General features: G+C 47.5%; 1 long non-coding RNA gene across 3 annotated transcripts in view; it reads left to right on the top strand.

Moving 5' to 3' along the window:
• Positions 1-11,493, top strand: part of LOC132909083 (uncharacterized) — a 110,198-nt gene extending 98,705 nt beyond the window's left edge. For all 3 annotated transcript variants that reach the window (XR_009658493.1, XR_009658494.1, XR_009658492.1), the window contains one exon: positions 10,211-11,493. This is a non-coding gene — a long non-coding RNA (uncharacterized LOC132909083). The remainder of the gene's footprint in view (positions 1-10,210) is intronic.
• Positions 11,494-12,793: the final 1,300 nt, after the last annotated feature.

Below are 12,793 nucleotides of genomic sequence, written 5' to 3'. Positions count from 1 at the left end.
GATATTTGTGTCAGCATAAAGGACCCCCTAAAGCCGTGTTAAAAGAACAACGATCCCCACCACTTTGCTCCTCTCTCGCTTCCTCTCGCTTCCTCGCGCTTTGCTTCTCCTTGTCCGTCAAGCGTGTCACCGTACTGGCAATAGCGAACCCGGAACAAAGGTGACGTTCCTTTTTGCACTTAATAGCGCATAGTAAAGTCTATGACGCGGGTCAAACGCTCGACGCAGCGAGACGTTTGAAAACGACTTTGCAGAGGCGAACGCTTCTTCGACGAATCATCTTGCAGACCAACTCGGTGCTCGAGTCCACGCGATAGGAAAAGGACGCGTTCCACTTTGTTTTGCTAGTAATTCGCGCGAACGTTTCTCGATCGATCGACTGTGATTTATCGGCTCTTTGATCCTGTTCCCCCTATTTGTTTATATTCTGTACCGACGTACCTGGAGAATTCTACAACCTCTCAACGTTTGCATATACAAGCTAATCGCTCTCCCGCACAAACATTCCGTGTTCCCCTTCCTCCAGCCTTCGAGCTGTTCTATTCTCCTTTTCCTTCCTCCGCCTCTCCCCCTCTCGTCCCACATCCTATTTACGCGTATCGCGGCGTTTCTCACCTCCGTCCCAAATTGTTGCATCCTCGATAACTACTATTATTCGGCGAAGAATATCTTCTGACAGAATGGAGCCGGAAAATATTATTCGGCCCGGCAAGAACGAGTATAAACGCAATCGGATTAACTGCCAAACGTAGAGAGATGTCGACGGTAGTGGCAGCGTAGGATTAATTGGTATAGATAGTCGGGCTAGCGGAAGACTATGACGGCTTAACTAGAGTGCGCCAGCTCCCACGGAGATCGGACACCAGACAATCCTTCCTGCCCGTGGTAGACTTATACACCGATGCAAAACCAGATAGTTTGGACTTACACAGTTGCTTGCATACCACCGATAAAAATAATAACGGCAGGTATGACATGTTTATTGCTGCTAATTTTAAAACTCGCAAGTTTCTTATCTCTGCCGTGTAAAGTTGCGCAAAGTTGGCAGGCATTTTATAGATGGTATCTCGCGCTTAACTCGTTAAGTCTTCTGATGGAAATTAACGGAGGTCGTATTACCGTATTAGTGAAAAAAAATAGAACAAAGCGGCTGTTTGTTTTCTTCGATTATCTAGAACGTTGTATTTCGTTGTCTTATCGCGAAACTCCCGTTGCGTGGGAATATCTTTAACGACGAATGGCAAGAGAAAACAACAAAAAAAAAAAAAAAGAAAAATAGAAGGAACGAAGAATACAGTTTTGGCGATGAATTGAAAAGATGGACGACGCGTTTTTTGCAACGAAGAAAACGATTAAAAAGCGTGTTTGGCGGAGTTCGACGCGAAGAGCAAAGAAGGATTCGGTGGTCCTCGACTTCCGTGCGAAAACGCAGCTGAAAAAAATCCGCTTTCAACGAGCCGGAACCCAAAGAGCGTGCCCCGCCAGGATTTTCAGCTAAACGACCGTTGGCTAATGTTCGCCAACGACGAAACCTCTTGCACCCGGTTTTCTACACCGACGACAGTCGCATTAGCCACAGGACGAGGTTACAATGGACCCCTCTGTTTTTCACGCTCCATCAGGACGCCAGGGGGGAGGGTGGATGCGCGAGGGGGCCACCAACCCCCTCGTTCTCTCGGCCAAAACCCCCTACTTAGCGGAGAAGATTTGTGAATCAGACTGTCGCGTGCGAAACAAACGAAAAAGTTGACGAATCACGAAATCGAATATAAATGTTCGCTCAGCTCACTGTCTCGGTCTTCTGGTCGAGAAACAGCGAGTTCCATTTAAAAGTAATCGCGTTTCTTCGCTAACACGTTCCAAACAATTGCATGCGATCCCACGCGAATAACCATCAGAAATAACAAGATTCGCTACCAAGATATCTACGTATAGTTACAGTCTCGTGTCAAATATTTCGTGCCGTGTATCGAAAGAAAAATTCTTCTAAAGTCAGAGAAATATTCGTCGTACAGACTGGTTTTGCACCGTCGGTGTCACGCTAAATCTCCGGAGCATTGTTCGCGCCCCCTCTAACCGTCACGATTTTCCATTGGCACCCCTCGAAATCCAGGCGTACAGTCAACCTCCACCCCTTAGTTCTTACTAGCCCCGTCCCCGCGCGTTCGTCAACTTCACCCTCGGCTTTCGTGATCACCGCGCAACGAATATATCCGTCCAATCGAGTGGTACGACAGTTAGCATTCGACCGGCTACACACCCCACCAGAACACGTTGGTATCTCGCTCGTCATCCTCCTACGTGTTTCCTCCCCATCTTTTTCGTCGGTTCTGCTGTCCAACGTCGTAATAGACGCTAGATGAGTGGAAACGCTCGACATTTCGGAAAGCGTACGGAGACTCGTGGTTAAAATCGCGCTCGATGTTACGAAAGATAAATTGGCGTTCGTTAAAGGCGGAGAAATCGCTTTCGCCAATGCAACTGGCTTCCACGTGATATTTTACGTGTCCGAGATATAATCGACGATCCCCGCCGATTGGCGTGATTAACGAGAACGATTAATAATTAAGATCCACGAAGCGGGCTCCCTAGAAAGCCGCGGGCTTCTCTCTCTCGCTCCGTACCGCCGGGAACACCGGGTAATGGCAATTTACGCGTCCCATGGGACCAGATAACTTCATATCTTCCCGGTAATCATTTATTCTCTCAATGGGCATGATATTACCAAATTGAATTAGATAAGCGGTCACATGTATCTTTCGCGTACGTGTTGCCGCCCGGAAGAACTCGTCGGGACACATGCGCGTTGTTATTTTGTTTATCTCTTAGGCGTTTAGATGGTGTCCTGGACGTTCTCCGTTGAAATTCGCGGTAAATGAGGAGGCCTACGCCTCCGAACCTCGGTACAGACGATCTGCGCCGAGTTCCCCGCGTAATCGATTAACGTCGGTTAACGTCGACGATCAGGAAGCGAGAGGCACTCGACAACGCGTGTGTAGAGATCGGCTACGTCGTAAAGAGACCCGACACGTTGGAAAGAGAAAGAAAAGAGCCACGAAGGGATCGGGATTTTCGTTCGAAAGAAATCGCATCGGTTCTGCTCGTCCACGCAGCCAACGACTCTTCGTCATCGCTGACAGATTACGCGTCGATTAGTCATCTAAAGAGAATCGGAAAACGCTGGAACGCGTGCGTGCGATAGATGCGCGTTTCGTTGTAACGCTTCGAGAGGCAAACTGACGCACAAGCGTTTGATTCAATTCGAATGGAACAATGGTCTACCTGTCCACCTAGTTCGTTGAATGGCCACTTTGCTGCGCAAATAAATTCGCAAAGAGAAACACGGTTACCGGACGGCTTATCCAAATAAATAAAGCGACGGGGATGGTTATAGAAAGGAGGGCGAATAAATAGCGAACGTATCTGAACGTAAACTGTACCGCAAGTGTCGCCGAAAGTAGACGTCTCTCGATATCGGGCACGTGGGGCGGACGCAGAAAATGTTTTGTTACCAGCGTGCGATCCACGCCACGTGGCGGAGATTAATGTGTTTTGATTTTTAGACTCGGCATTATAGTCGGTAGTAAGCCTTCGCCGCATTGTACGGATCGTGTGCACGCGCACCACACCACCGGAGCCATTCTCCATAACGGACGAGCACACAGGAAGCACGCGAATTCTGCAGGATGCCCCAGGAAAGGCAATCGAATCGATCTTTCTGACGTTTCACCCCCCGCCGTTTCAGTTCCAACGGAGCTATTTATCGCGGAAAAATAAGGAAAGAAGGATATACGCGTTTTCGATCGATGCTCGCCGCCGTCGCAACAGCAGCCGCCGCCGCCGCCGCCATGTACTTGATAAAATAAAAAGGAACGTCGATCGCGATTTCACGCAACAAAAGCAACGGATATTTTCCAGGGAAGAGAAGGTTCTCGAGCCGAGGCTCGGTCGTAATTTTGTCGGAATGCGTGTCGCGTATAACGCGGCAGCTACAAATCGCGGCGACGCAACGCCGGCCAAGCGAATCACGGAAAATCGCAAGCGAGAGGAAACCTGACATTCGCACCGTTTCAATTTATCTCTGGTTTTTAACGTTTCAATTTAATTGACGGCACTCGAACGACAAAGAGAGGCTCGAGAGAGGCAGAGTAGGAAGAGACGACCCGATTAATTCCTTTGTCGCCTATCTGCCGGTGGAATAACAAACCTCTTCGGCGGACGGGAGTCGAGAGGATACAAGTACGATAAAATCACGAGGGTCCACGGGACGATGGATAAAAAGACTGTAAAGTGAGAGGGGGTTCGGGGGACGAGAGAGAATAGGGGGTTTTTCTGAGGGTAGAGGAGGTCTGGAAAGGGTGGAGAGGAGACTCTGTGGACCTCCGAGTCCTCCCTTCATTTTCCAGGATCGGCCGCGCTCGTGAACAGAGGGAGGAATAGCAATTAAAAGTATCTGGCACAATCTTCGTTAAACTTCTTCCTCGTTCTTCGTCGTCGGAGGGAAGGCATTATTAAAACGTGCCGTCGGCTGCAACCACCGTACCCCCTGCTCTCTCCCAGATTTTCCCCCCATCCCTCGCTCTCTACCCGGCTCTTCAGCCTCCTGCCGCGCTGTCGCGAGGACCATTCTACGTTTTCAACTCTTTTGCATAGAAAATACCGCCACTCCGCCGAATCCGCAGTTGTAAGTATCGCTGTTCAAAGATTCTGACATCTTCTTCGGCAGCATGGAATTTCGTCTCTTTTCCGTTTTTTTTCTCCATCTTCCTCCTTCCACCTTTTCCGTTTCATTCGTTTCCTCTTGCGTCGATGTTCTCCTCTTTACATATAAATTTTTCATAGATTCTCGCCGACCAACTCCAAGATCATATCGCGACGATTGCCGAGTAATTTAAACCACCGTAACGTGCCGCGTTCTTTTGAAACGTGGTTGGCTCTTTGCTAGGGCGATCGCGCGAGACACGTTGCTTCGGGAGAAATTTAAATCGTCCTAGTAATTATCGCATCAACCGTATCAAATTAACGATCGAAGGAACAAAAGTGCCTAATAGCGTTGTTGAGACAGAGATCTCGATTATACCGTTGGCTTTCGTGGAAAATGGAAGGTGCGAGAGCGTACGATTTCTCGAGGGCGAAACGTCACGACGGAAGCCCCGGTTTATCGAGAATTTTGAGAATGGTAATGCGGAAGCCCGGGAAGAGACAGAGGGAGAAAAGGAAGACGTCGAGCGGGATGCGGCGAAGCCGAGAGGTCCCTGCAAGGTAAGAAAGGGAGAAAGGGAGAATAAGTTCTCAGGGTCTCTCCAAGTAATCCTGCTGCCGGCACGGAGGTCGTGGAATATAGGATGAAAATACCTGGAGTTAGAGAGGTCTTACTTGTCTCACACCCTCTTTCCACCTCTTCTCCGTGGTCTGGCTTCTCGCATCGCTAGACCGTCGCCCCAAATAACACACAAGTCGTCATATAATTCCACGACTAATGCTCGTTCCTATTAAGCCCTAACGACGTTAACGTCCCGATTATTATTCCTTTATACGACGAGAAATCGATGATACAAGATCGTTTATCGAACGTTTGTACTCGTCGTTACACCGTAACGTCGTGGCGTCGAGGATTAAATTCTTAAGTTTGGTCGGCCACCGGATGACGATCGTGTGCCGTGATTAAATAGTCTGTAGGACGAACGCTCCGGTGTCGATTGCCGCCGAGTTGATCGACGATTTTGCAAGAGTGTCTGTTCGAAATTACCGGATCCCGTGGGGACGATCGTGCGAAACTTTCATACCAACGACATCACGAACGACAACGTTGCTCGAACATCACCGGAGAGGACATTATGTCACAGTTGCTGAGAACGGCTCTCACGTTTACGATTGGCAATAGTGAGAAAGCTACCCACAATATCGCTCGATTATTCCGTTAGACTGTTGGAAACTTACCTTGAAACGTGAGAACTTTTCTACAGCAAAGATTTTTAATGCTTCGTCGGCCGTTACGAGGATACCTCCGCGTACCGCGAAATAATGCGATGAAAAATCAATTTTACGCCGCTCAAGTTACCACGCACGGAAGTGTTATTAAAAAACTATATTAGATCGTTCGATTTCACTCCACTATTGTTTCCACAACGAAGGAAAGGATCGTTCCAGATCGTATTTCGTTCTACAACTACATTTTTCTTTCTTTCTTTCTTTCTTTCTTTCCTTCTTTCTTTTTTTTTTTTCGTGCTTCTTCGTGCGATATTTGCCAAAATATCGAGGCTCGGAAACGTTCGTTGCGAGTATTCCCGGGTAAAAATAAATTAATTAACAACTAACGACCACGCGATCGTATAGCTCGGTAACACCCACTTGGCTGAAACACATCGTTGGGAACTCGAGATGAAGAAAAGCAAATACCTTCGAGGGGGTGGCTGCTAGCTCAGCCGAAGGGAATGGGTAGCGGAAGAACGAGAAAGAATTCCGTCACGATCTCGTCTGCGCTTGCTTTGTCCCCTGCTTTGATTTCTTCTCTTCGGTACTCGACGAGCGAGAGAGCGAAATGCCGAGGGAATGCGAGAGGGCAGGAGACACGAAACGGAGAGGCACAGACATCGAGAGAGAAAGAGGCTTTAGCTGGTTCGGTACCGGGAGAGTGAACGATATTTACATGCGATTTGCATACTAGTTGATCCCTATTGCTTCCATCTCCAACGAGCCAGCAGGGGCGGCGGACCTACACCCGAACCCTCCGTCATGCCGCGTTCTGCTTCTCTTCCTCTTCCTCTTCCACTTCCTCTTCCTCTTCCTCTCGTTTCACGATTCCACGAGTTTTCATCTCTATCTGTGCTCCTCCTGCCACGAGTATCTCCGTGGAGAACCGAGACTTCGCACGTTCTCGTCGAACCGCGTAAGCGAAACCCTTAACGCTAAAGCGAACCGGAGCGGGACGTTCCACGTTCCTCGAATCCTTTCTGCCTCGTTATCATCCTACGCTTTAACGAACTGTCCTCCTTCTCTTTCTACATCCTCCTCCTTTTGTCCCCTTTCGCTCGGTTTTGTCTCTTCTCGCGCGATCCGCTTGCTCGTAAATAGCGTCGCACGGTTGTAGAAATAAAGAAATTCGACAATACGAGAACGAGATAAAGGAAGGCGAATCGGTTTTGCGTGGCGAGAAGAAGACGAGCTAGCTGGATGTTTCCAGATTTTGCTTAGGGTTCGGCTGGATTAAAGGAAGTTGGCAGAGAGACGTAATCGGGTCATATAAATGTGGCTGGCTAATTGCAGATAGTCGGTTTCACGGGAATACGCGTTAAGGAACCCGCAGAAAGGTAAGACCACGATGTTCTTACGTCTTCTGACGACGGACGAAGAAGAAAGGAAGGGACTCGGTGCTTTCCTATCTCGCTAGCAAATGGGGAAGCCAAATTAGCCGGGATAATCAAGTCGGCCGAGAAAGGTGGAAGGAGGGTAAAGTTACCACGGCGACTAAAGGTTGTTTCTTCAACGACGTAAAATTGGCCAGGTTCTCGCGGAAATCACACGGAATACACGAGTTCCCGTGGTATTAGTTTCGTCGGTGATTTTCTCTGGAAACAGGATTCCGTCTTGAGACGAAGCTGGACAATTTTTCGAGAAGCTTAATTAAACGGCGTGACGAAGAGGGCAAAGTTTCGTAAGTATCGAGGATCGTTCTAAACACGATTCTGTCCGTTCGGTATCCCATTTTTCGTCGATAGGGATAGAGTGGGGGGAGGGTGAGAGGAGGAGGAGGAGGGTAGCGGAGAAGGAACGGGGGATGAGAATTTTTTAAGAAAGCCGAGCACGGGTCCATCCAAGAACGGAGAAGCAACCGATTGATATCTGAGCATGTTGCCACGTGAGCTCCCGAAGCACGGCGTCTAATTAACTCCGTGACTGGCTGACCCTAGGTGACCCTGGACTCGTTGCATGCTTCGATGGCGCCTGTGTGCATGCACATACACGCGTCCATCTACGTGCACACGTGTTGCATCGGCTCGCACACCTAACGGACCGCTATTCCGTCGTAGATAGAGACATCATCGTGCCACCGACCAGCTCTACACCTTAACCTTATACGGTGCTGAGCCACGAAGGAAGAGAAGACCCTTTCCTCGATCGCGTCTCTGCACGAACAGGCCGATGCACGAACTCTTCGAAGCAGATGTTGCATCGGAAGGAGAAGAGGACCGCGCCAGATATCCGTGAAAACTTATTGTCTCGTTCGATTCTCGGACACGGGCTCTCGGCCGGCTGCCGAACGATGAAACCGTTAATTCTTGGTCGTCGTTCGGCGATTTATCGCGGCGAACAAAGTCGAGCAATCGAGGCGAGATCGTGCAGACCCGGTTTTTCACACGGCCTCGTGTAAAACGTGCCACCATGCCACGTCGAAGAGATAGACGTACCGCTCGCGATGCCCCCGGTGTTTCGTTAATTAAAACGAACGAACGAACGAACTGGTTAATTTTATGCGAGTGGCGAATCGGGCCGGCGTGCATGGCTTTCCCATTACCGCGCCCACCTCCCTCCTGCGTCGATTGGTCATTGGTGTCACAAACGATCATGCTCTGCTCCTCTGCCACCGCCATCGCTGAATATTGACGTTGCTCCCTCCTCCCCTGTGTAAACCCCGATGCGTTATCGCTCGCTAAAATATATTTTAAACACGTAGCAGCATCGTTCGTTGCTGTCTTGCGGAATACTTTTTGCAAAAATAAATATCCCACGAAAGCAAATACTTATATTCCGCAAGGTTTATCTATCGAGCGTAGTTAGGCTTCTACCGCGATAGAAGCACAACGACGAGACACTGATTCATTTTACTTAAGCCGAGAAAACGCGGCCAAAGCGGCATTTAATGTGCCCAGAAACAGTGATACAGTGTTTATTGCCGACAGACGCCTGGAATTTTGAACAGGCTCGACGACACTCGGAATACGCCGTTTTATTTCATAGCCACCCCCGTTGCGCGCGTAATGGCGAATAAATTTTAATGAACGTCAAAAAAATAAACAGCCGGTTTCAGTTAAACGGAGGTAAATTTGACCAGTCGTTGTCGAGCCGGCGATTACTTCCTGCTACTCTTAAAACCACATCGATCGTCCAACTTGTAAAATAAGTTGGTTCGGCGATATGGCGGGACGAAACGGCAAGGAGAAAAAGAGAAAAATGCGGGCTCTTCGCTTTCGCGTAAAATTTGAATGGAGCCAGGGAAATGTTTGCCGGTTCTCGGAATGGCGCGCAGCGTCGCTCGTATTTTTCGGAGGAATAAAAATTTTGTTAGCCGCTAGACCGAGCGATTTCAAAATTCCGATCGGCCGCGATGAGGGATCGCGGTCCGGAGGGAGCAGGGAGGATCCACTGTGGAAAACAGGGTGTGGCGCGTGAGAGCTGGCTCACCTGAAACAACACAACGTTTTCAGATCGCTGATCCCATAAGCGTCCACGTTTGATCCCTCCGTTGTTTTGCGAACGCGTCCGCCTGTCTGCCGGGTTAATTCGCGAAAAACTAGAATCGCGTTCTTCGACTCAAGCAGAAACGCGTTACGGGTTTTATGCTGCACGGATTCGACGGGTTCTCCGCCTCTTTCGAAACAACGACACCGATCATCTTGCGGAGATCTCCATGACCCTTTTAAAAACTCGGTTTTCTCCGGTCAACGAGAGTGATTTCGACGTGAAAGGCGACGCAGTTATCTTTTTCAATTGCGCTTTCCAGCTGGTGGCCGAACAGAATTTTTTTATCGAGGGGTGAAAAGAAAAGCGACAGGGATGGGGTGAGACTCGTCAAGCGATGTAGAGAATAGTAGAGATATATCGTGGCGTAATATGCAAAGCGGATCGGATGTACCCGGCGGGGGGTGAAAGCGGTAGCCAAGGGGTGATTAGCGGGACAAAAGCTGGCGCCGCTACAAGTGGAACCAAATTGGTAGAAAATTGATAATCAACCGCCAATATCAACCTCCATTGGGAACCGCGTGGCTCGTTATGCTCGAGAAGAGGGCAAAGGATTACGCAGAAACACGCGCGAAATATTTGTTTCCGGGGATATAAAAGCTAGCCGCAAGACGATACGTGCTATAAAATCGTGCATCTCTTGGAAATTAACGCGTACTTTGTCGGTGCATGTAATCCTACGATGTTATAAATTATTCGCAATACTAATCTCGAAACTAATTTTTCGGCAAAATTTTACATTGTATTTTAGGCTGAACGCGTGTCGGCGACGAGACGAGCCGAGATACAAGAACGGAGCGACAACGAAGGAAGAAACGAATGCCAAGGAAAAGGAATGAAACGCGCGATATACGAAGAGTATTCACTAAAGAGTCAAGATCAAGTTGGCTCCTGTGAATGGAACACGTGTACCGTGTCACATCTATCTGAAAAGTTCATCGTTTCGGAGATCTCGTAAAAAAGTTTCCTAGAATGCGAGCTATATCCGGGGCCATGGTGGCGAGTGTGTAATCGAAGGAATTGTAGAACACTTTTCTCATGCAAATACGCTCGATGCGGAGACCCGGAGAAGGGACAACGAACTTCTTTGGGCTGCTTAAAACTTCGAACTTAGGTTCTTTTAAATTTAAATGCTCTCCCCGGTCGAACAGCCGTCGTGCGTTCTTCTCTCTAACGGCTTCTCGCGTCGGTGTCGTATAGATGGTAATAAAAAAAAAAAAAAAAAAGAAAAAAAAGAAAATACGTCACAGCGTACGAACCGTGCGATAGATCGCAATGCCGGAATAAAAAAAAAAATGTCATCGATATCTCCTCTTTACGCATCGAATAACATTCGCTGTACGTTCACGAAATTGTATCGCGGCTACTTTAACACATATTTCAATGCGAAAGCGAAAATAGTTTTCAGGGAGATGGCAAAAATTCGACCTGTCCGGGAACAAAATTTTCGAGCAATTCCAGCGCGTTCGGTCATTGTTTACCTGGGAATTTTACAACCTTCATAAAAGATCGTACGCGTATTCGCGTTGCAGTAATTATCGAAACGAATAAAATTGTCGCCCTGTATGTAATAATAAGCAGACAGGCGAATATAAACGTAATAATTGCGAAAACGTGCGTTCGAATCGTAGTAACACGAACGTATCAAAAATTATTATTTGTCGGTCGATGTCCAATGACCAGAAAAATATTTGCCTAAAGCGCGAGCACGCCGTTGATGTGCCTCGATACGGATCGCATTTGAAATTCGAATTATTATAATTACGGTGTGCGATTAAAAATGAGAAGACAGGAGGGAGGGATAAAGGGATGCGTAACCTCCGCTGTTCAATGATATAATTACAAAGAGTTACATGGTAGAATGCGTCTACGAGCTGCGCTTATTAAACCGAAAATTTCATGCGCATTAAATTAAGAATAGATTGTATGCATTATCATCGTGTGTATCCCACAGATATTTTTCCCTGGTGAATAAAAAATAATAAAGAAACGAATGTAATGAATAAACGAACGAAAAGCTTGAATCACCCTTTACATTTACACGTAAATTCGTAGCTTAAGTCTTCAATTTTTATTTTCTATTTTCATTAGCGAGCACATCTAAGCATTTCGATATCGACATCGAGCATCGCTTTTGAAGCGTGGAATTCTTTTTAATAGGTCGACAAGCGTGTTAATACGTATACGCGGAATTATAATTCAGCGGAAGAAAGAGGGGGTGAAATAGGAAGGAAAAGCTCGTGGCGTCCACGTGAATGTGCATCGTGGTTGCCGTGGCGCGAGAGGACGAGAGTGACAAGGTAGAAGAGAAGAGTTATTAAAATGTAAATATGAATCGACAATCTGTAACCCAACGCGTCGCGTTAAGCACGTGTGCGCTGCCGTGTAGATAAACGTGCCTCGAATATTCGCGAAAGCGCGATGACGTTCGTAAATGGGCTCGCCGGAAAACTTATTTCGACCAACTTTTTATCGCCAACAATTCTACCTAACCGCATGGAACGTCAACCCTTTACGCTCCATTTCACTTCTGACTAAAAGCTTTTTGCCCGTCGATCCAAGCGAATTGATAAATAACGCAACCAATTTCTACCTCGTTAACGCGTTATAAAGAGTAGCGATACACGTATCTGTTTTCTTTTCTTTCTTTTCTTTTTTTTTTTTTTCTTTATTTTTTCTTTTTGATTAGCAGGGCCGTTTCCGACGCAGCGCGTCGATACTCGAAATAAATAATTTCGCTTACGAGCGATCACGATTTCGCACGTTGGTCATTGACTAATTGCCTTTAGTTTTTACCGGACTACAGGGGATCGCGAGGATCGGCGGATCCGGTGGCCGTTGCCAAACAGCAGGGAATATTATTCGAATCTGATGGAAATAAAAATTCTTCGGCGTTCTGCTTCTGTTTTTTACGGTGCCAGCCATAAATTTTTCTTCCCGCCCCTCGGCTTCTTTCTCCCGATCTCTCTTTTTCTCTCTGTCGACTGGCTTCACAGATTTATGGACTTATAGATTCTTTCTCCTGCTTCCTTTCCATCCTATGGATTTTGGCGGAGGTAGAACGTTCTCCGACCAGCAGCCAACCTCCGATTCTCCTGTTTCCTACGGCTTCCTACTTGCATTCCCTCGAACTACGCGTCACACGGTCACGTTTGCTACCACCGATTTTCTTCTTTTTCCCTTTTTATCGTCACCCGTTTTCTGCAACCAACGACAAGTAGAACGTCAAGATACATTAGTCCACAAATTCTATCCTTATTACGGAACGATAATTGCTTCTACTACACGGGCCGTCTTCCCTCCGAGAGAAACATTTTTTGTCGAAACAACGAGG

Source organism: Bombus pascuorum, chromosome 7 (assembly GCF_905332965.1).
Source record: "Bombus pascuorum chromosome 7, iyBomPasc1.1, whole genome shotgun sequence".
Taxonomy (NCBI): Eukaryota; Metazoa; Arthropoda; class Insecta; order Hymenoptera; family Apidae; genus Bombus; species Bombus pascuorum.
The sequence above is the reverse complement of the archived record's forward strand: the minus strand, read 5'-3'. Positions and strand labels throughout refer to the sequence as shown.